The sequence below is a fragment of the Lissotriton helveticus genome, chromosome 8 (genome assembly GCF_964261635.1).
Source record: "Lissotriton helveticus chromosome 8, aLisHel1.1, whole genome shotgun sequence".
NCBI lineage: Eukaryota > Metazoa > Chordata > Amphibia > Caudata > Salamandridae > Lissotriton > Lissotriton helveticus.
Window position 1 is genome coordinate 1,720,721,977 of NC_136069.1, and position 20,924 is coordinate 1,720,742,900.

The window sequence follows — 20,924 nt, forward strand, 5'->3', positions numbered from 1 at the left end:
CCCAAGCCAGGCCTGCGTTCAAAGATTGGCATCCAGCGACACTACAATAATCTATCTAGGCCCTAGCCATGCCTGCGTTCAAAGATTGTCATTCAGCGACACTACAATAGTCTATCTAGGCCCAAGCCAGGCCTGCGTTCAAAGATTGTCATTCAGCGACACTACAATAGTCTATCTAGGCCCAAGTAAGGCCTGCGTTCAAAGATTGTCATTCAGCGACACTACAATAGTCTATCTAGGCCCAAGCCAGGCCTGCGTTCAAAGACTGTCATTCCGCGACACTACAATAGTCTATCTAGGCCCAAGCCAGGCCTGCGTTCAAAGATTGTCATCCAGCGACACTACAATAGTCTATCTAGACCCAAGCCAGGTCTGCGTTCAAAGACTGTCATTCAGAGACACTACAATAGTCTATCTAGGCCCAAGCCAGGCCTGCTTTCAAAGATTGTCATTCAGCGACACTACAATAGTTTATCTAGGCCTAAGTTAGGTCTGCTTTCAAAGATTGTCATATCTGTGACACTACAATAGTCTATCTAGGCCCAAGCCAGGCTGCGTTCAAAGATTGTCATTTAGCGACACTACAATAGTCTATCTAGGCCCAAGCCAGGCCTGCGTTCAAAGATTGTCATTCAGCGACACTACAATAATCTATCTAGGCCCAAGCCATGCCTGCTTTCAAAGATTGTCATTCCGTGACACTACAATAGTCTATTTAGGCCCAAGCCAAGCCTGCGTTTAAAGATTGTCATTCAGCGACAGTACAATAGTATATCTAGGCCCAAGCCAGGCCTGCGTTCAAAGATTGTCATTCAACAACACTACAATAGTCTATCTAGGCCCAAGCCAGGCCTGCGTTCAAAGATTGTCATTCAGCGACACTACAATAGTCTATTTAGGCCCAAGCCAGGCCTGTGTTCAAAGATTGTCATATCTGCGGCACTACAATAGTCTATCTAGGCCCAAGCCAGGCCTGCGTTCAAAGATTGTCATTCAGCCACACTACAATAGTCTATCTAGGCCCAAGCCATCTCTGCGTTTAAAGACTGTCATTCAGCCACACTACAATAGTCTATCTAGGCCCACACCAGGCCTGCGTTCAAAGCAACACTACAATAGTCTATCTAGGCCCACGCCAGGCCTGCGTTCAAAGATTCTCATTCAGCGACACTACAATAATCTATCTAGGCCCAAGCCAGGCCTGCGTTCAAATATTGTCATTCACCGACACTACAATAGTCTATCTAGGCCCAAGCCAGGTCTCCTTTCAAAGATTGTCATTCAGCGACACTACAATAGTCTATCTAGGTCCAAGCCAGGCCTGCGTTCAAAGATTCTCATTCAGCGACACTACAATAATCTATCTAGGCCCAAGCCAGGCCTGCGTTCAAAGATTGTCATTCAGCGACACTACAATAGTCTATCTAGGCCCAAGCCAGGTCTGCGTTCAAAGATTGTCATTCAGCGACACTACAATAGTCTATCTAGGCCCAAGCCAGGTCTGCTTTCAAAGATTGTCATTCAGCGACACTACAATAGTCTATCTAGGTCCAAGCCAGATCTGCGTTCAAAGATTGTCATTCAGCGACACTACAATAGTCTATCTAGGCCCAGGCCAGGTTTGCTTTCAAAGATTGTCAAATCTGCGACACTACAATAGTCTATCTAGGACCAAGCCATGCCTGCGTTCAAAGATTGTCATTCAGCTACACTACAATAGTCTATCTAGGCCCAAGCCAGGTCTGCTTTCAAAGATTTTCATTCAGCGACAGTACAATAGTCTATCTAGGCCCAAGCCAGGCCTGCGTTCAAAAGATTGTCATTCAGCTACACTACAATAGTCTATCTAGGCCCAGGCCAGGTTTGCTTTCAAAGATTGTCATTCAGCGACAACACAATAGTCTATCTAGACCCAAGCCATGCCTGCGTTCCAAGATTGACATCCAGCAACACTACAATAGTCTATCTGCGCCCAAGCCATGCTTGCGTTCAAAGATTGTCATTCAGCGACACTACAATAGTCTATCTAGGCCCAAGCCAGCCCTGCGTTCAAAGATTGGCTTCCAGCGACACTACAATAGTCTATCTAGGCCCTAGCCATGCCTGCGTTCAAAGATTGTCATTCAGCGACACTACAATAGTCTATCTAGGCCCAAGCCAGGCCTGCGTTCAAAGATTGTCATTCAGCGACACTACAATAGTCTATCTAGGCCCAAGCCAGGCCTGCGTTCAAAGACTGTCATTCCGCGACACTGCAATAGTCTATCTAGGCCCAAGCCAGGCCTGCGTTCAAAGATTGTCATCCAGCGACACTACAATAGTTTATCTAGACCCAAGCCAGGTCTGCGTTCAAAGACTGTCATTCAGAGACACAACAATAGTCTATCTAGGCCCAAGCCAGGCCTGCTTTCAAAGATTGTCATTCAGCGACACTACAATAGTTTATCTAGGCCTAAGTTAGGTCTGCTTTCAAAGATTGGCATATCTGCGACACTACAATAGTCTATCTAGGCCCAAGCCAGGCTGCGTTCAAAGATTGTCATTTAGCGACACTACAATAGTCTATCTAGGCCCAAGCCAGGCCTGCGTTCAAAGATTGTCATTCAGCGACACTACAATAATCTATCTAGGCCCAAGCCATGCCTGCTTTCAAAGATTGTCATTCTGTGACACTACAATAGTCTATTTAGGCCCAAGCCAAGCCTGCGTTTAAAGATTGTCATTCAGTGACAGTACAATAGTATATCTAGGCCCAAGCCAGGCCTGCGTTCAAAGATTGTCATTCAACCACACTACAATAGTCAATCTAGGCCCAAGCCAGGCCTGCGTTCAAAGATTGTCATTCAGCGACACTATAATAGTCTATTTAGGCCCAAGCCAGGCCTGTGTTCAAAGATTGTCATATCTGCGGCACTACAATAGTCTATCTAGGCCCAAGCCAGGTCTGCGTTCAAAGATTGTCATTCAGCCACACTACAATAGTCTATCTAGGCCCAAGCCATCTCTGCGTTCAAAGACTGTCATTCAGCCACACTACAATAGTCTATCTAGGCCCAAGCCAGGCCTGCGTTTAAAGCAACACTACAATAGTATATCTAGGCCCATGCCAGGCCTGCGTTCAAAGATTCTCATTCAGCGACCCTACAATAATCTATCTAGGCCCAAGCCAGGCCTGCGTTCAAATATTGTCATTCACCGACACTACAATAGTCTATCTAGGCCCAAGCCAGGTCTGCTTTCAAAGATTGTCATTCAGCGATGCTACAATAGTCTATCTAGGCCCAAGCCAGGTCTGCGTTCAAAGATTGTCATTCAGCGACACTACAATAGTCTATCTATGTTAGGGGTGTTACAGGTCGTCTTAAATAGATTCCGACCCAGAATGGATTCAGTGTATATATAGTGAATCAAAAGGGTTAATTTAGTTTTGTGATTTCATTTAGAGTTTTACTTTAATGTTAAGTTCAATTAAAATTCTGTTTAGTATAATCAGTAGCAATTGCCTTTAGCAATGCTTGTTTGTTATTTGGTGCAGTTACGTAGATTGTGCGCTCATGAGAGACAGGCTCGGGGCTCCCTCGCGCTTGGTGTCATGAAGTAAGAGCCTCGCGCAGGTCTCGTGGCTGAAGCTATAAATACTAGCTTCAGCCAACTGTCAAATGCTTCGTCTCTCGTTGTTCTTAGCGAGAGCTTCTGCCCCTACGTAGGAATTTCCTAGGTCCTGATATCCTGTTAACCCGCTTGTTCAGCCAGAGCCCCGTTATTCATTTCCTTAATTCAATCATTTCCCCGTGACTCCGGAAGCCCTGGCAGTCAGCGTCTTAGATTTATGCTGGAAGACGACGTGACAGGTTTCCGGCATTTCTCTGCGGCAGCCGGGAGGTTTGTTTCCCCGCTGCTCTCCTCCTCCGGTTGTCAGATCGAGTCTCCTGTTCCACGTTTCAGATTAATGTGGAAAAGAACAGTAAGAGGTTTCTTTTTCTTTTAATGAGCCACAAATAATTTAACTTGACATTGGAAGTGGCAAAGGTGATTAACTTTGAAGTTCTCAAGACGCTTAAGAGGCATAACGCGTCTAGGAGAGCTGATCTAAAAACAAGCCTTGACAAAGGCAAATTTACTCTAAATATTGAACTGGAACTTCGTTCACAGACTTAGCGCTAGCTACATGAAGAGATCCTTAAGCCAGGATTTAAAAGGGATTTATGACTACAATTGAAAAGAGCCAATCTCAGAGAAGAGTTAAGCGCTTAAAAGCGAACAGGATGAAATAAATAAGCCTTTGTAAATACAATAGTGTAAAATAGGCATTCTGAACCTATATGGACAATTCTGTGTAATGTTGACTTATTTTCTGAGTGATGTAAGAAAAGGTTAACATATTTACAAGTTTAGATTGGAATAATAATCTTTAGTGATAGAGTGAATTTGGATAGGCTGTATTTTCCTGTCTCCCAATTGCAGAGTCTCTTTACAGAAGAATTATTTTAAAGACTCAGGTATGATCTTGCATGAGTTTTTAGAGTTCTGTTAAAACTAACCACACTAATTAAACTGGTCTGTTTTCTCAGTTAAAGTGCCAAGCTATTTTGACATGTTGTGTTTACTCAAAGGTGTCGAAACTCAGAACCAGAGTTAAAACTTCAGTAAAGTGCGAACAAGGGTCAGACGGATTTATGGTCAGTAAGCACTATGTTTAATTAATTGTTAAGGTTAGTTAAGAAGTTGTCAGCAAGGTAACTGTTGTTCATATTGTTCATATTGCATCGTAGTATTGCGTGAAGACAGCGCAGAATTACCTAACAGAAGGTCCTCGGCCTGGAGCACTTCCTAAAGAGAGACACAACCGAAGATTTAATTTTGTATAATTTGTTGTGCGTCTCTCTGTCCACTTCCCCTTTCCCTGGGGGAGAAGTCAATTCAGTCAGTGTCAAAGTCCTGATTGTGTTGGTTGATCCTTGAGGGAGTTGGGAGTTTGCAGCTTGAGAGGAAACGTCAGAAGAGTCTCGCAGGACTCCTCAACAGTAGACGAAGCCTATCTTCCCTATTTTAAAAATCGTTTCCTTTCAAGTCTGCAAACTCACCCTCATGGATGCTTCACAGTTGTCACAGTTAGTCCAGAAGATGACAGTGGAGATGGAAAATTTACGTTTAGAGAATCAATCGCTTCGTCAGGAGCTAGATGAGACTAGGGTTGGATTCTCGTCTTGGAGGGATTCTTCTAAGGAGAAGAAACCGGTTTTAGCGCCAGCTAGATTTGGAGTTGATGTTATTCAGCCTCATGCCTCAGAAGTTCAGTCAGAAAAACAACCAGTTCAAGTTACTGTTGTTACTCCTACACCTGTCCCTTTGGCTAACCCTGAAAGGTTTACTGGAGATAATAGCAGATTTGCGACATTTTTTAGTCAATGTCAATTGCACTTCATGTGTAAACCTCAAATTTTTTCTTCTGATTCTGCTAAGGTGGCATTTATAATTTCTTATCTGGGAGGGGTGGCTGCTAATTGGGCCATGCCTTTAGTAGATAATAATGACCCTTTGCTTCACAATTTGCAGAATTTTAAATTGGCCATGTCCAGTCTATTCGCCAAACATACCTTAATTCAATCTTCTGATAATGAGTTATTGAATCTTCGTCAAGGGACCAAGGACCTTGTATCCTATATAACTACCTTTAATAGACTTCTGTCTGAAACTCATTGGCCAGAGGAGAAGAGGATTTCTTTATTTTATAGAGGTCTAAAAGATGATTTAAAAGATTCCCTTGCGCACATAGTGAATTTACCTGATGGGTTTAAGGAATTTCAGGATCTAGTGGTTAGACTTGATCACAGATTGGGTGAACGTAGAAATGAAAAAAATAGGAGTGATTTTAGAAGTCCTCTAGTTAAAGTTGAGAAAAAAGAGTCTGAAGTTAAGAATGTTTTTGTTGAACCTGTTTTACCGGGTGGGTTCAAAGGGCCTTTAACTCCTGAAGAAAAAGAACGGAGGCGTAAGGGCAATTTATGTTTATACTGTGGCAAACCTGGGCATTTTGCCAAGGATTGTTCTGTGAAGCCCGCTAAAAAGAAAGTTCTAGTTGTTGAAACTCTTCCTATTAAGCCGTCGGAAAACTGAAATACTCGAGGAAAGCGGAGATCGTTTCCTCGAGCAAAATTTCTTCTAAGATCTCTAAATTTGTCACCAATGTAACTACACAAATTCCCAAACATTTTACTATTCGAATGGTCTTTATCTTAACTACTCTTCAAAGACATAGCATTCCTGTACTTTTGGATTCTGGGGCTACTGGGAATTTTTTCGATATTGGTTTTGCCCAAAAATTGAATCTGAAATTTGTTACTAAGGAAGAACCTGAGTCTGTGAGAGCAGTTGATGGTTCAGTTTTGTCTTCTGGTATGATTCAATTTAACACCGAACCATTAACTTTGGTAGCAGATAATGGGCATACTGAGAAAGTGGTTTTTGATCTTATTGATGCACCAAGTTTTGGTGTCATCCTAGGCATTCCTTGGTTGGAATTACATAATCCCAATATTGATTGGATTAAAAGGACAGTTACCTTAGAGTCTTCCTTTTGTAAGTTACATTGTTATCAAGAGACCAAGGATCCTGTGATGCCCCTTTTTTGTGCTGCTTTAACTGCTGAAGATAATAAACTTCCAGTAGAGTATAGGAGTTTTTTTAAGGTTTTTGATCCTGTTGAAGCAACCAAATTACCACCGCACAGAATTTTTGATTGCAGAATTGATTTAGTTCCGGGTGCTATTCTGCCATGTAGTAGAATTTACGCCTTAACTGAACCTGAAAATGTTTATTTAAGAAGCTATTTGGATGAGCTTTTAGAATTAGGTTTTATTCGACATTCTACTTCTCCTGTTTCGTCTCCTCTTTTCTTCGTTGCGAAGAAGTCTGGTGATTTAAGGGCTTGTATTGATTACAGAGCGGTAAATAAAGCAACCATTAAGAATAGGTACCCATTGCCTTTGATTCCTGTGCTTCTTAATCAAATTAAAGGTTCTAGTGTCTGTCTACACCAAACTGGATCTTAGAGGAGCATATCATTTGATTAGAGTCAAAGAAGGCGATGAGTGGAAGACCGCTTTTCGTACGAAATTTGGTCTTTTTGAGTATACGGTTATGCCTTTTGGTCTTTGCAACGCTCCAGCGGCTTTTCAATATTTTATTAATGAGGTCCTGCATGATTTATTGGATGTCTGTTGTATTGTTTATATAGATGACATCTTAATTTATTCTAAAAGTATGGAAGAGCATGTACAGCATGTTCAGTTGGTATTACAGAGATTGAGAGATCATTCTCTGTATGCTAAATTGGAAAAATGTGTTTTCCATGCTTCTCAAGTTGAATTTCTTGGCTATTGTTTGTCACCAGAGGGAATTCATATGGATTCTAAGAAAGTTGAGGCAATTTTAACTTGGCCAATTCCTGCTTCAATTAAAGACACGCAGAGAATTTTAGGATTTGCTAATTTTTATAGGCGTTTCATTTCTAAATTTTCAGAAATTGTTACTCCTATTACCCAGTTATTGAAAAAAGGGAAAGTCTTCTCTTGGACTGAGGAGGCTGACCAGGCATTTTCATTGTTGAAGAAGGCTTTTACCTCGGCTCCCATTTTGGTTCATCCTGATCCTAATAGGCCTTTCTTTGTGGAAGCAATGCTTCACAGACTGCTATTGGTGGTGTGTTGCTTCAAAAGGATTCAAATACTGGTCACTTTCATCCAATCGCCTTTTTCTCCAGGAAATTACTTTTGGCTGAGCAGAATTATACGATTGCAGAACGAGAATTGTTAGCCATTAAAGATGTGTTTCAAGAATGGAGGCATCATCTTTTGGGGGCTAAACACACTATTACTGTTTATTCTGACCATAAAAATTTGCAATTTTATTCCACTGTTAAGGCTTTTACTCCTAGACAAATGAGGTGGTTGCAATTTTTTAGCGAATTTGATTTTTTGATTATGTATCGACCAGGGAAGAAGCAGCTGTTATCTGATACACTTTCACGTTTAGTTTGTGAAAAGGATTTAAATTCTATGAAGGATCCTCCCAGCATTTTGCCTTTAGAAAAAATTGCTGCTGAAATCCATTCAGAAAGTTTCTTGGATTCCGTAAAAAAGGAATTAAAGAACTTTGATGTTCATGAATGGTTATTAAAAAAAGGTAATTCCATTAGAGATGGGTTTTTCTATCACAATGATAAATTGTTTATTCCCACAAGAGATTTACAGGATAAGGTCATGCAATGGAATCATGATTTGGCGATTGCTGCACATCCTGGTATTAACAAAACCCTGGATTTGTGTCAACGTCATTTTTGGTGGGAAAGAATGATTTCTATTATTCAACAATTCGTGAAAGCCTGTCCAGTTTGTTCTCGTCAAAAGGCTTTACATGAGGTTCCAATGGGTTTACTTCGTCCTATGACTATTCCTCCTCACCCTTGGCATACAATCAGTTTAGATTTTATTACTGATCTCCCTAAGTCTAATGGTTTTACTACAGTCCTTGTGGTGGTGGATCTGTTATCCAAAATGGGACATTTTATTCCATTACATAAGATTCCCTCGGCAACTGAATTCAGTGCTGTATTTTTATCTAATATTGTGAAACTTCATGGTCTGCCCTCAAAGATTATTTCGGATAGGGGCCCTCAGTTCATTTCTAAATTCTGGTCACAACTTAGCAAACTTTTGGGAATTGAGTTGGCTCTGTCTTCTTCTTTTCACCCACAGACGGATGGTCAGACGGAGAGATTGAATCAGCATGTTGAACAGGGTTTAAGATGTTTGTTAACTACCTCCTCTCACCCTTGGGATGAAATGTTACCGTGGGCTGAATTTTCCTATAATAACACCACTCATTCAGCTTTGGGTTGTTCTCCTTTTTATTTTCTCACTGGTCAACATCCAAGATCTATTCCTATACTCTTACCTGATGAACAATTGTCTATGCCAGCAGTTACTGATAGGTTGACTCATCTGTTGGATATCCAAGATAAGGCTAGAAAACAATGGGTCAAAAGTAAGTTATCTATGAAAAAGACTGCTGATTCCCATCGTAAAGCTGCTCCTTTGTATAAGGAAGGTCAGTTGGTATGGTTATCCACTAGAAACATTCAGTTGGAGGGTCCCAGGAAGTTGAAGCCTAGATATATTGGGCCTTTTGAAGTTAAGAAAGTTTTGAACCCTGTATCTGTGAAATTAGTTTTACCTGAGGAATATGCTATTCACCCTGTTTTTCATGTTTCTCTGTTGAAACCTTTTGAACCTTCTACTCGTGCTGATAATCCACCACCGCCAGTAATTGTCGGTGACCATGTTGAGTACGAGGTTAAATCCATTTTAGATTCCAAAAGGATTCGGGGTGCTTTGTTTTATTTGGTTGACTGGAAGGGTTATGATCCTTCTGAGCGATCTTGGGAACCTGAGAAAAATGTTCATGCTCCTAGACTTGTTAGATCTTTTCATGCTCTGTATCCTGATAAACCTAGACCTGTAAGACGACCTTTGGGGGGAGGAACTGTTAGGGGTGTTACAGGTCGTCTTAAATAGATTCCGACCCAGAATGGATTCAGTGTATATATAGTGAATCAAAAGGGTTAATTTAGTTTTGTGATTTCATTTAGAGTTTTACTTTAATGTTAAGTTCAATTAAAATTCTGTTTAGTAATATAATCAGTAGCAATTGCCTTTAGCAATGCTTGTTTGTTATTTGGTGCAGTTACGTAGATTGTGCGCTCATGAGAGACAGGCTCGGGGCTCCCTCGCGCTTGGTGTCATGAAGTAAGAGCCTCGCGCAGGTCTCGTGGCTGAAGCTATAAATACTAGCTTCAGCCAACTGTCAAATGCTTCGTCTCTCGTTGTTCTTAGCGAGAGCTTCTGCCCCTACGTAGGAATTTCCTAGGTCCTGATATCCTGTTAACCCGCTTGTTCAGCCAGAGCCCCGTTATTCATTTCCTTAATTCAATCATTTCCCCGTGACTCCGGAAGCCCTGGCAGTCAGCGTCTTAGATTTATGCTGGAAGACGACGTGACAGGTTTCCGGCATTTCTCTGCGCCAGCCGGGAGGCTTGTTTCCCCGCTGCTCTCCTCCTCCGGTTGTCAGATCGAGTCTCCTGTTCCACGTTTCAGATTAATGTGGAAAAGAACAGTAAGAGGTTTCTTTTTCTTTTAATGAGCCACAAATAATTTAACTTGACATTGGAAGTGGCAAAGGTGATTAACTTTGAAGTTCTCAAGACGCTTAAGAGGCATAACGCGTCTAGGAGAGCTGATCTAAAAACAAGCCTTGACAAAGGCAAATTTACTCTAAATATTGAACTGGAACTTCGTTCACAGACTTAGCGCTAGCTACATGAAGAGATCCTTAAGCCAGGATTTAAAAGGGATTTATGACTACAATTGAAAACCCTAAGCTTCGGGAAAAAGAAAAGTAAATTTATTTGGTATATTGGTGATCTTAAACTGGAGACAGTTAATGAATATCGATATTTGGGCTTATGGTTCGATAGGGCTCTAAATTGGAACTCCCACCTGGATACCCAAAAAGCAAAGGCACTCTCATCCATATGTGGCCTAAAAAGGTTTAATGGGGTCTATGGAGAGATGTCTCACCGACCTATGCTGAGAGCTTTCGAAGCAATGATTCCTTCTCAAGTTTTGTATGGCGTCGAGATCCTTTATTTGAGCGGTAAGGGATCCTGGGACCTGATAGAGGGGAATTGCTTAAAAAGGCTCCTATCCCTTCCTCAATCTTCGATGATACAAGCCATCAGGATAGAAATAGGCACAAATTCGTGGAAAATACAATCCCAGATGGCTGTGATTAGATTCTGGAAGAGATTGGAAGACCCCGAAAGCCAAAAAGTAGCACATTGGTGTCGCAATGAAATACTGAGAAGCGAGCTAAAATGGGCAAAGGACTGCAGGGATAAACTGAAAGGAATTTGTAACTCATTAGAGTTAGATTGGGTCCAGGAAACGCTTCAGGTCCTAAATACCAAAGGGGAGCTGAAGCAAAGGGGGAAGGAAGTTTCTAAATCGATTGACATAGGCTATCTGACAAAGAAAAAATCAGTGGCGCATATGATAAATGCTTGGCCCAACGAAAATTGGTTCCCCTACCTTGATAGATTACCTAACCGCGGGCTCAGGCAAGAGATCCTGAGGTGTCGAGTTGGGATTAACCCGTGGATAATAAATAAAGAGCCCAAATCAAAATTGTTAGATCAAGAAGGTCGCTGCAGGTGTAAGCTGGGAACCAAGGGAGACTGGTCGCATATTCTGTTGGACTGTCTGTTTCTCCTTGAGCAGAGAAAACTATGGCTGCGCCCGGTCTTCCTAAAATATGGAATAAAAACAAGGTTGCAGGCAGCCAGCCTTCTAACAGAAATACCCTTCATTGATATTGTAATCGCCCTTGGGAAATTTTTAAAGGTGGCCCTAAACGCACTGAGAACCAAGGAAAAATGTAGTACTGTATGAATTTTAACCATTGAAACTGTTATGGTGGTAGGAAAGCGAATAGGTTTTAATTTTTATAAACAAGTTTTAAGGTATTTGCAATTTTTTATGGTTGTTAGTATTTTATAGTTCGGACATTGTACTTTTGAAAATGAAATGTAGAATTGCTTTTTAAAGAACAATATTTTAAAAAAATATATATATATCAAATATTCATTTTAGATAGCCCTATTGCGTTATGCTCACTGCTTTGTTTAAAGACTACGGTCATAATAAACATACATTTGACTTGACTTGAGAATGGATTCAGTGTATATATAGTGAATCAAAAGGGTTAATTTAGTTTTGTGATTTCATTTAGAGTTTTACTTTAATGTTAAGTTCAATTAAAATTCTGTTTAGTAATATAATCAGTAGCAATTGCCTTTAGCAATGCTTGTTTGTTATTTGGTGCAGTTACGTAGATTGTGCGCTCATGAGAGACAGGCTCGGGGCTCCCTCGCGCTTGGTGTCATGAAGTAAGAGCCTCGCGCAGGTCTCGTGGCTGAAGCTATAAATACTAGCTTCAGCCAACTGTCAAATGCTTCGTCTCTCGTTGTTCTTAGCGAGAGCTTCTGCCCCTACGTAGGAATTTCCTAGGTCCTGATATCCTGTTAACCCGCTTGTTCAGCCAGAGCCCCGTTATTCATTTCCTTAATTCAATCATTTCCCCGTGACTCCGGAAGCCCTGGCAGTCAGCGTCTTAGATTTATGCTGGAAGACGACGTGACAGGTTTCCGGCATTTCTCTGCGGCAGCCGGGAGGCTTGTTTCCCCGCTGCTCTCCTCCTCCGGTTGTCAGATCGAGTCTCCTGTTCCACGTTTCAGATTAATGTGGAAAAGAACAGTAAGAGGTTTCTTTTTCTTTTAATGAGCCACAAATAATTTAACTTGACATTGGAAGTGGCAAAGGTGATTAACTTTGAAGTTCTCAAGACGCTTACGAGGCATAACACGTCTAGGAGAGCTGATCTAAAAACAAGCCTTGACAAAGGCAAATTTACTCTAAATATTGAACTGGAACTTCGTTCACAGACTTAGCGCTAGCTACATGAAGAGATCCTTAAGCCAGGATTTAAAAGGGATTTATGACTACAATTGAAAACCCTAAGCTTCGGGAAAAAGAAAAGTAAATATATTTGGTATATTGGTGATCTTAAACTGGAGACAGTTAATGAATATCGATATTTGGGCTTATGGTTCGATAGGGCTCTAAATTGGAACTCCCACCTGGATACCCAAAAAGCAAAGGCACTCTCATCCATATGTGGCCTAAAAAGGTTTAATGGGGTCTATGGAGAGATGTCTCACCGACCTATGCTGAGAGCTTTCGAAGCAATGATTCCTTCTCAAGTTTTGTATGGCGTCGAGATCCTTTATTTGAGCGGTAAGGGATCCTGGGACCTGATAGAGGGGAATTGCTTAAAAAGGCTCCTATCCCTTCCTCAATCTTCGATGATACAAGCCATCAGGATAGAAATAGGCACAAATTTGTGGAAAATACAATCCCAGATGGCTGTGATTAGATTCTGGAAGAGATTGGAAGACCCCGAAAGCCAAAAAGTAGCACATTGGTGTCGCAATGAAATACTGAGAAGCGAGCTAAAATGGGCAAAGGACTGCAGGGATAAACTGAAAGGAATTTGTAACTCATTAGAGTTAGATTGGGTCCAGGAAACGCTTCAGGTCCTAAATACCAAAGGGGAGCTGAAGCAAAGGGGGAAGGAAGTTTCTAAATCGATTGACATAGGCTATCTGACAAAGAAAAAATCAGTGGCGCATATGATAAATGCTTGGCCCAACGAAAATTGGTTCCCCTACCTTGATAGATTACCTAACCGCGGGCTCAGGCAAGAGATCCTGAGGTGTCGAGTTGGGATTAACCCGTGGATAATAAATAAAGAGCCCAAATCAAAATTGTTAGATCAAGAAGGTCGCTGCAGGTGTAAGCTGGGAACCAAGGGAGACTGGTCGCATATTCTGTTGGACTGTCTGTTTCTCCTTGAGCAGAGAAAACTATGGCTGCGCCCGGTCTTCCTAAAATATGGAATAAAAACAAGGTTGCAGGCAGCCAGCCTTCTAACAGAAATACCCTTCATTGATATTGTAATCGCCCTTGGGAAATTTTTAAAGGTGGCCCTAAACGCACTGAGAACCAAGGAAAAATGTAGTACTGTATGAATTTTAACCATTGAAACTGTTATGGTGGTAGGAAAGCGAATAGGTTTTAATTTTTATAAACAAGTTTTAAGGTATTTGCAATTTTTTATGGTTGTTAGTATTTTATAGTTCGGACATTGTACTTTTGAAAATGAAATGTAGAATTGCTTTTTAAAGAACAATATTTTAAAAAAATATATATATATCAAATATTCATTTTAGATAGCCCTATTGCGTTATGCTCACTGCTTTGTTTAAAGACTACGGTCATAATAAACATACATTTGACTTGACTTGAGAATGGATTCAGTGTATATATAGTGAATCAAAAGGGTTAATTTAGTTTTGTGATTTCATTTAGAGTTTTACTTTAATGTTAAGTTCAATTAAAATTCTGTTTAGTAATATAATCAGTAGCAATTGCCTTTAGCAATGCTTGTTTGTTATTTGGTGCAGTTACGTAGATTGTGCGCTCATGAGAGACAGGCTCGGGGCTCCCTCGCGCTTGGTGTCATGAAGTAAGAGCCTCGCGCAGGTCTCGTGGCTGAAGCTATAAATACTAGCTTCAGCCAACTGTCAAATGCTTCGTCTCTCGTTGTTCTTAGCGAGAGCTTCTGCCCCTACGTAGGAATTTCCTAGGTCCTGATATCCTGTTAACCCGCTTGTTCAGCCAGAGCCCCGTTATTCATTTCCTTAATTCAATCATTTCCCCGTGACTCCGGAAGCCCTGGCAGTCAGCGTCTTAGATTTATGCTGGAAGACGACGTGACAGGTTTCCGGCATTTCTCTGCGGCAGCCGGAAGGCTTGTTTCCCCGCTGCTCTCCTCCTCCGGTTGTCAGATCGAGTCTCCTGTTCCACGTTTCAGATTAATGTGGAAAAGAACAGTAAGAGGTTTCTTTTTCTTTTAATGAGCCACAAATAATTTAACTTGACATTGGAAGTGGCAAAGGTGATTAACTTTGAAGTTCTCAAGACGCTTAAGAGGCATAACGCGTCTAGGAGAGCTGATCTAAAAACAAGCCTTGACAAAGGCAAATTTACTCTAAATATTGAACTGGAACTTCGTTCACAGACTTAGCGCTAGCTACATGAAGAGATCCTTAAGCCAGGATTTAAAAGGGATTTATGACTACAATTGAAAAGAGCCAATCTCAGAGAAGAGTTAAGCGCTTAAAAGCGAACAGGATGAAATAAATAAGCCTTTGTAAATACAATAGTGTAAAATAGGCATTCTGAACCTATATGGACAATTCTGTGTAATGTTGACTTATTTTCTGAGTGATGTAAGAAAAGGTTAACATATTTACAAGTTTAGATTGGAATAATAATCTTTAGTGATAGAGTGAATTTGAATAGGCTGTATTTTCCTGTCTCCCAATTGCAGAGTCTCTTTACAGAAGAATTATTTTAAAGACTCAGGTATGATCTTGCATGAGTTTTTAGAGTTCTGTTAAAACTAACCACACTAATTAAACTGGTCTGTTTTCTCAGTTAAAGTGCCAAGCTATTTTGACATGTTGTGTTTACTCAAAGGTGTCGAAACTCAGAACCAGAGTTAAAACTTCAGTAAAGTGCGAACAAGGGTCAGACGGATTTATGGTCAGTAAGCACTATGTTTAATTAATTGTTAAGGTTAGTTAAGAAGTTGTCAGCAAGGTAACTGTTGTTCATATTGTTCATATTGCATCGTAGTATTGCGTGAAGACAGCGCAGAATTACCTAACAGAAGGTCCTCGGCCTGGAGCACTTCCTAAAGAGAGACACAACCGAAGATTTAATTTTGTATAATTTGTTGTGCGTCTCTCTGTCCACTTCCCCTTTCCCTGGGGGAGAAGTCAATTCAGTCAGTGTCAAAGTCCTGATTGTGTTGGTTGATCCTTGAGGGAGTTGGGAGTTTGCAGCTTGAGAGGAAACGTCAGAAGAGTCTCGCAGGACTCCTCAACAATCTAGGCCCAAGCCAGGCTTGCGTTCAAAGATTGTCATTCAACTACACTACAATAGTCTATCTAGGCCCAAGCCAGGCTTGCGTTCAAAGATTGTCATTCAACGACACTACAATAGTCTATCTAGGCCCAAGCCAGGTCTGCGTTCAAAGATTGTCATTCAGCGACACTACAATAGTCTATCTAGGCCCAGGCCAGGTCTGCTTTCAAAGATTGTCATATCTGTGACACTACAATAGTCTATCCAGGCCCAAGCCAGGCCTACATTCAAAGATTGTCATTCAGCGACACTACAATAGTCTATCTAGGCCCAAGCCAGGTCTGCTTTCAAAGATTGTCATTCAGCGACACTACAATAGTCTATCTAGGTCCAAGCCAGGCTTGCGTTCAAAGATTGTCATTCAGCGACACTACAATAGTCTATCTAGGCCCAAGCCAGGTCTGCGTTCAAAGATTGTCATTCAGCGACACTACAATAGTCTATCTAGGCCCAGGCCAGGTCTGCTTTCAAAGATTGTCATATCTGCGACACTACAATAGTCTATCTAGGCCCAAGCCAGGCCTGCGTTCAAAGATTGTCATTCAACGACACTACAATAGTCTATCTAGGCCCAAGCCAGGCCTGCGTTCAAAGATTTTCATTCAGCGACACTACAATAGTCTATCAAGGCCCAAGCCAAGCCTGCGTTCAAAGATTGTCATTCAGAGACACTACAATAGTCTATCTAGGCCCAAGCCAGGCTTGCGTTCAAAGATTGTCATTCAGCGACACTACAATAGTCTATCAAGGCCCAAGCCAGGCCTGCGTTCAAAGATTGTCATTCAGAGACACTACAATAGTCTATCAAGGCCCAAGCCAGGACTGCGTTCAAAGATTGTCATTCAGCGACATTGTAATAGTCTATCCAGGTCCAAGCCAGGCCTGCGTTCAAAGATTGTCATTCAGCGGCACTACAATAGTCTATCAACACCCAAGCCAGGCCTGCGTTCAAAGATTGTCATTCAGCGACACTACAATAGTCTATCTAGGCCCAAGCCAGGCCTGCGTTCAAAGATTGTCATTCAGCGACACTACAATAGTCTATCTAGATCAAAGCCAGGCCTGCGTTCAAAGATTGTCATTCAGCTACATTGCAATAGTCTATGTAGGCCCTAGCCATGCCTGCGTCCAAAGATTGTCATTCAGCGACATTGCAATAGTCTATCTAGGCCCAAGCCAGGCCTGCGTTTAAAGATTGTCATTCTGCGACACTACAATAGTCTATCTAGGCCCAAGCCAGGCCTGCGTTCAAAGATTGTCATTCCGCGACACTACAATAGTCTATCTAGACCCAAGCCATGCCTGCGTTCAAAGATTGTCATTCAGCGACACTACAATAGTCTATCTAGGCCCAAGCCAGGCCTGCGTTCAAAGATTGTCATTCAGCGACATTGCAATAGTCTATCTAGGTCCAAGCCAGGCTTGCGTTCAAAGATTGTCATTCAGCGACACTACAATAGTCTATCTAGGTCCAAGCCAGGCTTGCGTTCAAAGATTGTCATCCAGTGACACTACAATAGTCTATCTAGGCCCAAGCCAGGCATGCGTTCAAAGATTGTCATTCAGCGACATTGCAATAGTCTATCTAGGTCCAAGCCAGGCTTGCGTTCAAAGATTGTCATCCAGCGACACTACAATAGTCTATCTAGGTCCAAGCCAGGCTTGCGTTCAAAGATTGTCATTCAGCGACACTACAATAGTCTATCTAGGCCCAAGCCATGCCTGCGTTCAAAGATTGTCATTCAGTGACACTACAATAGATTATCTAGGCCTAAGCCAGGTCTGCTTTCAAAGATTGTCATTCAGCGACACTACAATAGTCTATCTAGGCCCAAGCCAGGCCTGCGTTCAAAGATTGTCATTCAGCGACAGTACAATAGTCTATCTAGACCCAAGCCATGCCTGTGTTCAACGATTGTCATTCAGCGACACTACAATAGTCTATCTAGGCCCAACCCAGGCCTGCGTTCAAAGATTGTCATTCAGCGACATTGCAATAGTCTATCTAGGTCCAAGCCAGGCTTGCGTTCAAAGATTGTCATTCCGCGACACTACAATAGTCTATCAAGGCCCAAGCCAGGCTGCGTTCAAAGATTGTCATTCAGCGACATTGCAATAGTCTATCCAGGCCTAAGCCATGCCTGCGTTCAAAGATTGTCATTCAGCGACATTGCAATAGTCTATCTAGGTCCAAGCCAGGTCTGCGTTCAAAGATTGTCATTCAGCGACACTACAATAGTCTATCTAGGCCCAGGCCAGGTTTGCTTTCAAAGATTGTCAAATCTGCGACACTACAATAGTCTATCTAGGCCCAAGCCAGGCCTGCGTTCAAAGATTGTCATTCAGCGACAGTACAATAGTCTCTCTACGTCCAAGCCAGGTCTGCGTTCAAAGATTGTCATTCAGCGACACTACAATAGTCTATCTAGGCCCAAGCCAGGCTGCTTTCAAAGATTGTCATATCTGCGACACTACAATAGTCTATCTAGGCCCAAGCCAGGCTGCGTTCAAAGATTGTCATTCAGCGACATTGCAATAGTCTATCCAGGCCTAAGCCAGGCCTGCGTTCAAAGATTGTCATTCAGCGACACTACAATAATCTATCTAGGCCCAAGCCAGGCCTGCGTTCAAAGATTGTCATTCAGCGACACTACAATAGTCTATCTAGGCCCAAGCCAGGCTGCGTTCAAAGATTGTCATTCAGCAACACTACAATAGTCTATCTAGGCCCAAGCCAGGCTGCGTTCAAAGATTGTCATTCAGCGACACTACAATAGTCTATCTAGGCCCAAGCCCGGCTGCTTTCAAAGATTGTCATATCTTACGCATTTCAAGGGGATCATTCTAAATGAGAAACATGTACTCGGTCAGAGGTTATCCTAGACAAGGCACGATTCTCCACTGCTGGAGCCTTACTAGTTCTCGGGCACAATGCCCCCTCCATGCTGTGCCACCGCACACACGTATGTGGGTGTGCCAGACTGAGGTGCTGCTGCTTATTATGCAATTTAGCAGTGCAAGCTTCACCTTTGACCCTTTTAGCCCTCTGATAGGGACAGCGCGTCAATGAGTGCGCGGCTTGACACTGGGCTCCATGTTTCACCACCAGCTGCATCTGCCTCATTAGGTCTCGGCCTGGGGAAAAGCAGAGGACTTTTGGAATCGATACGATTCCAGCGTGCACGCGGGGAGACAAACAAGAGAAAAGATGTGCACGTGGGTAATGGATGCTTTACTGGCGACATAATACACTGGGGACTGTTTGTTCTCGCCGCCAGTAAAGCCAGTCCCCATGTGCACATCTTCCGTCATGACGGGCCGCGCTTCTTTTAAAATGTAGCGGGTGTACATTACGCATGCGTGGATATTTTCAATGGTCAGTTGCGCTTTTAACTTTTTTTCTAATTTTTTCTCCATTGGGATTTTTATAAATATATAAATAAGCTCCTCAGTATTCCATGAATTTAGGTGGGGCTAGTTTATTTGAAGACTATTTTAATCAGAGAATCACTGTTATCTCTTTTGGTGGGACCTGCAACAACACTAAGTCAATGCATCAATATTTACACCTGGGAGTTTACTGGGCTTGATCTTGTTACAACTGCCAGAGATGTCCCTGTTGGGCCAGGCCCAGTTTTACTTTGGCCTCTTGGAGACCCTTCAGTTGCCTGGTGCATGATGCCTTTGACATGGGGAGGAGTTTGGTTTCCTTTCTCGGTTGTAGAAGTAACAAAACTACAAGTCATTTTTTGCTGGCAACTAAGGAATGCTTGATATCTTTACTGATAATCTGTATTATTTGTTGAAAGATTTGTCCTAGCTGTTGTGCTTGAGACTTGTGTTTACTTTTTATTTGCAACCGTTTATTTAGTTGACACGAAAAGATCCATCAGATTTAAATGTGCAAAATGACCTCAGAGTGATTTACGGGTAAGAAGGAACTGCTAAATGGGCTTAAGTAGGCTCTGTGACCAGATGTCAGATTCAGTCGTAGTTCCTATAGTTAAACCGATGACCAAGCGAGAGGTCTAATTTATAATACTGTGAAAACATCATCTTTATCATAACGATTTCAACCGGCATTGGCATAGCCAATAGGTCTCGCCTTTGGGACCTTCTAAGTGTTTGGTTATCCAGCACAATATCCTTGGTGCAACAACATCAGGTGTTGCGTGGCCAAACACTTATAAGATCCCAAAGACGAGACCTATTGGCTATTTTTCAAAGGGTACAGGGATATACTTTCAAGGGAATGGAGACTTTGACTGCATCTGCCTGCACTGGCATGCTTGAGGGGGTCCTGGGACCTCCATACCTCGCGTTCAAGGGGTACCCCATGACATTAGCGTGCATGCAATGACGTGTTTGCACATGCATCCACACCTGTAATATGACATGGTGTGAGACAAAGGCTTCCATCATTGCAAGCAGTGGGCACATATGTATCGTGTGCTCTGGGCACCCCGATGTGATATGCCCCCCTTGACCCACATTAGACTCCTCATGTCTAAGTCAAGGTTCATCAAGACTCCCTCAGCAAGTTCCTTTCTCCCTATGGGTCGTGTGCAAAAACAAGCAAATATGAAAGAAACATCAGTCTCACAAGCTAACCAGCTCAGCCGGACACACTTCACTGAGAGTCACCACCGGACAGCTCTGTGGGTTATCGACACTCAAAGCAATCTTTAAAGCGTGAACACGACACAAGCTCTCCTTGAATATGTTTGTCTTGCTTTGCATTAGGTAGCTAAGGAGTGGCACACCCCCAGAGGGGAGTGGGACAGCAAAGAACACCTCTCACAAGCCACTGCGATCCTTGTTCATATGATCAACACCATCCAGAAGAAGTTCCCGAAGTGGACAAAGGAGCAACAATTAAAAGGTGAGCTCTTAAATACCTGTCTTTCACATGTATCACTTGGACTGTTTACAGCTGACAAACATGGCCTCTTCTGTGCTACAGAAGGCAAAAGTGTTCTAAGACCATTCGTTCGCCCCACAGGAACAGCCATCGATTGCATTAGAACATTGAATGTGGGCGCGCCGCCGAAGAGAAGAGGCAGAGAGGAGGGCTATACCGGCTATTAAAGGCCCTCTCCAGCGTTCGACGAGGGCCTTTAACAAGGGAGAGGGACTTTAATAGCCGGTATAGCCCAGCTACGAAGGGCTATGAGGCTATTAGAACATTCTGCCCTGGAGGACAGAATGTTCTAACAAAATAGAGCAAAGTCTTATGGGAGCGCGAGGGGATTGGAT

The 20,924-nt window shown here is 42.3% G+C and overlaps 1 pseudogene; it reads left to right on the plus strand.

The window, feature by feature from the left end:
• LOC144772180 (lysozyme g-like) overlaps positions 1–20,924 on the plus strand; it is a 90,895-nt pseudogene that overhangs the window by 43,868 nt on the left and 26,103 nt on the right.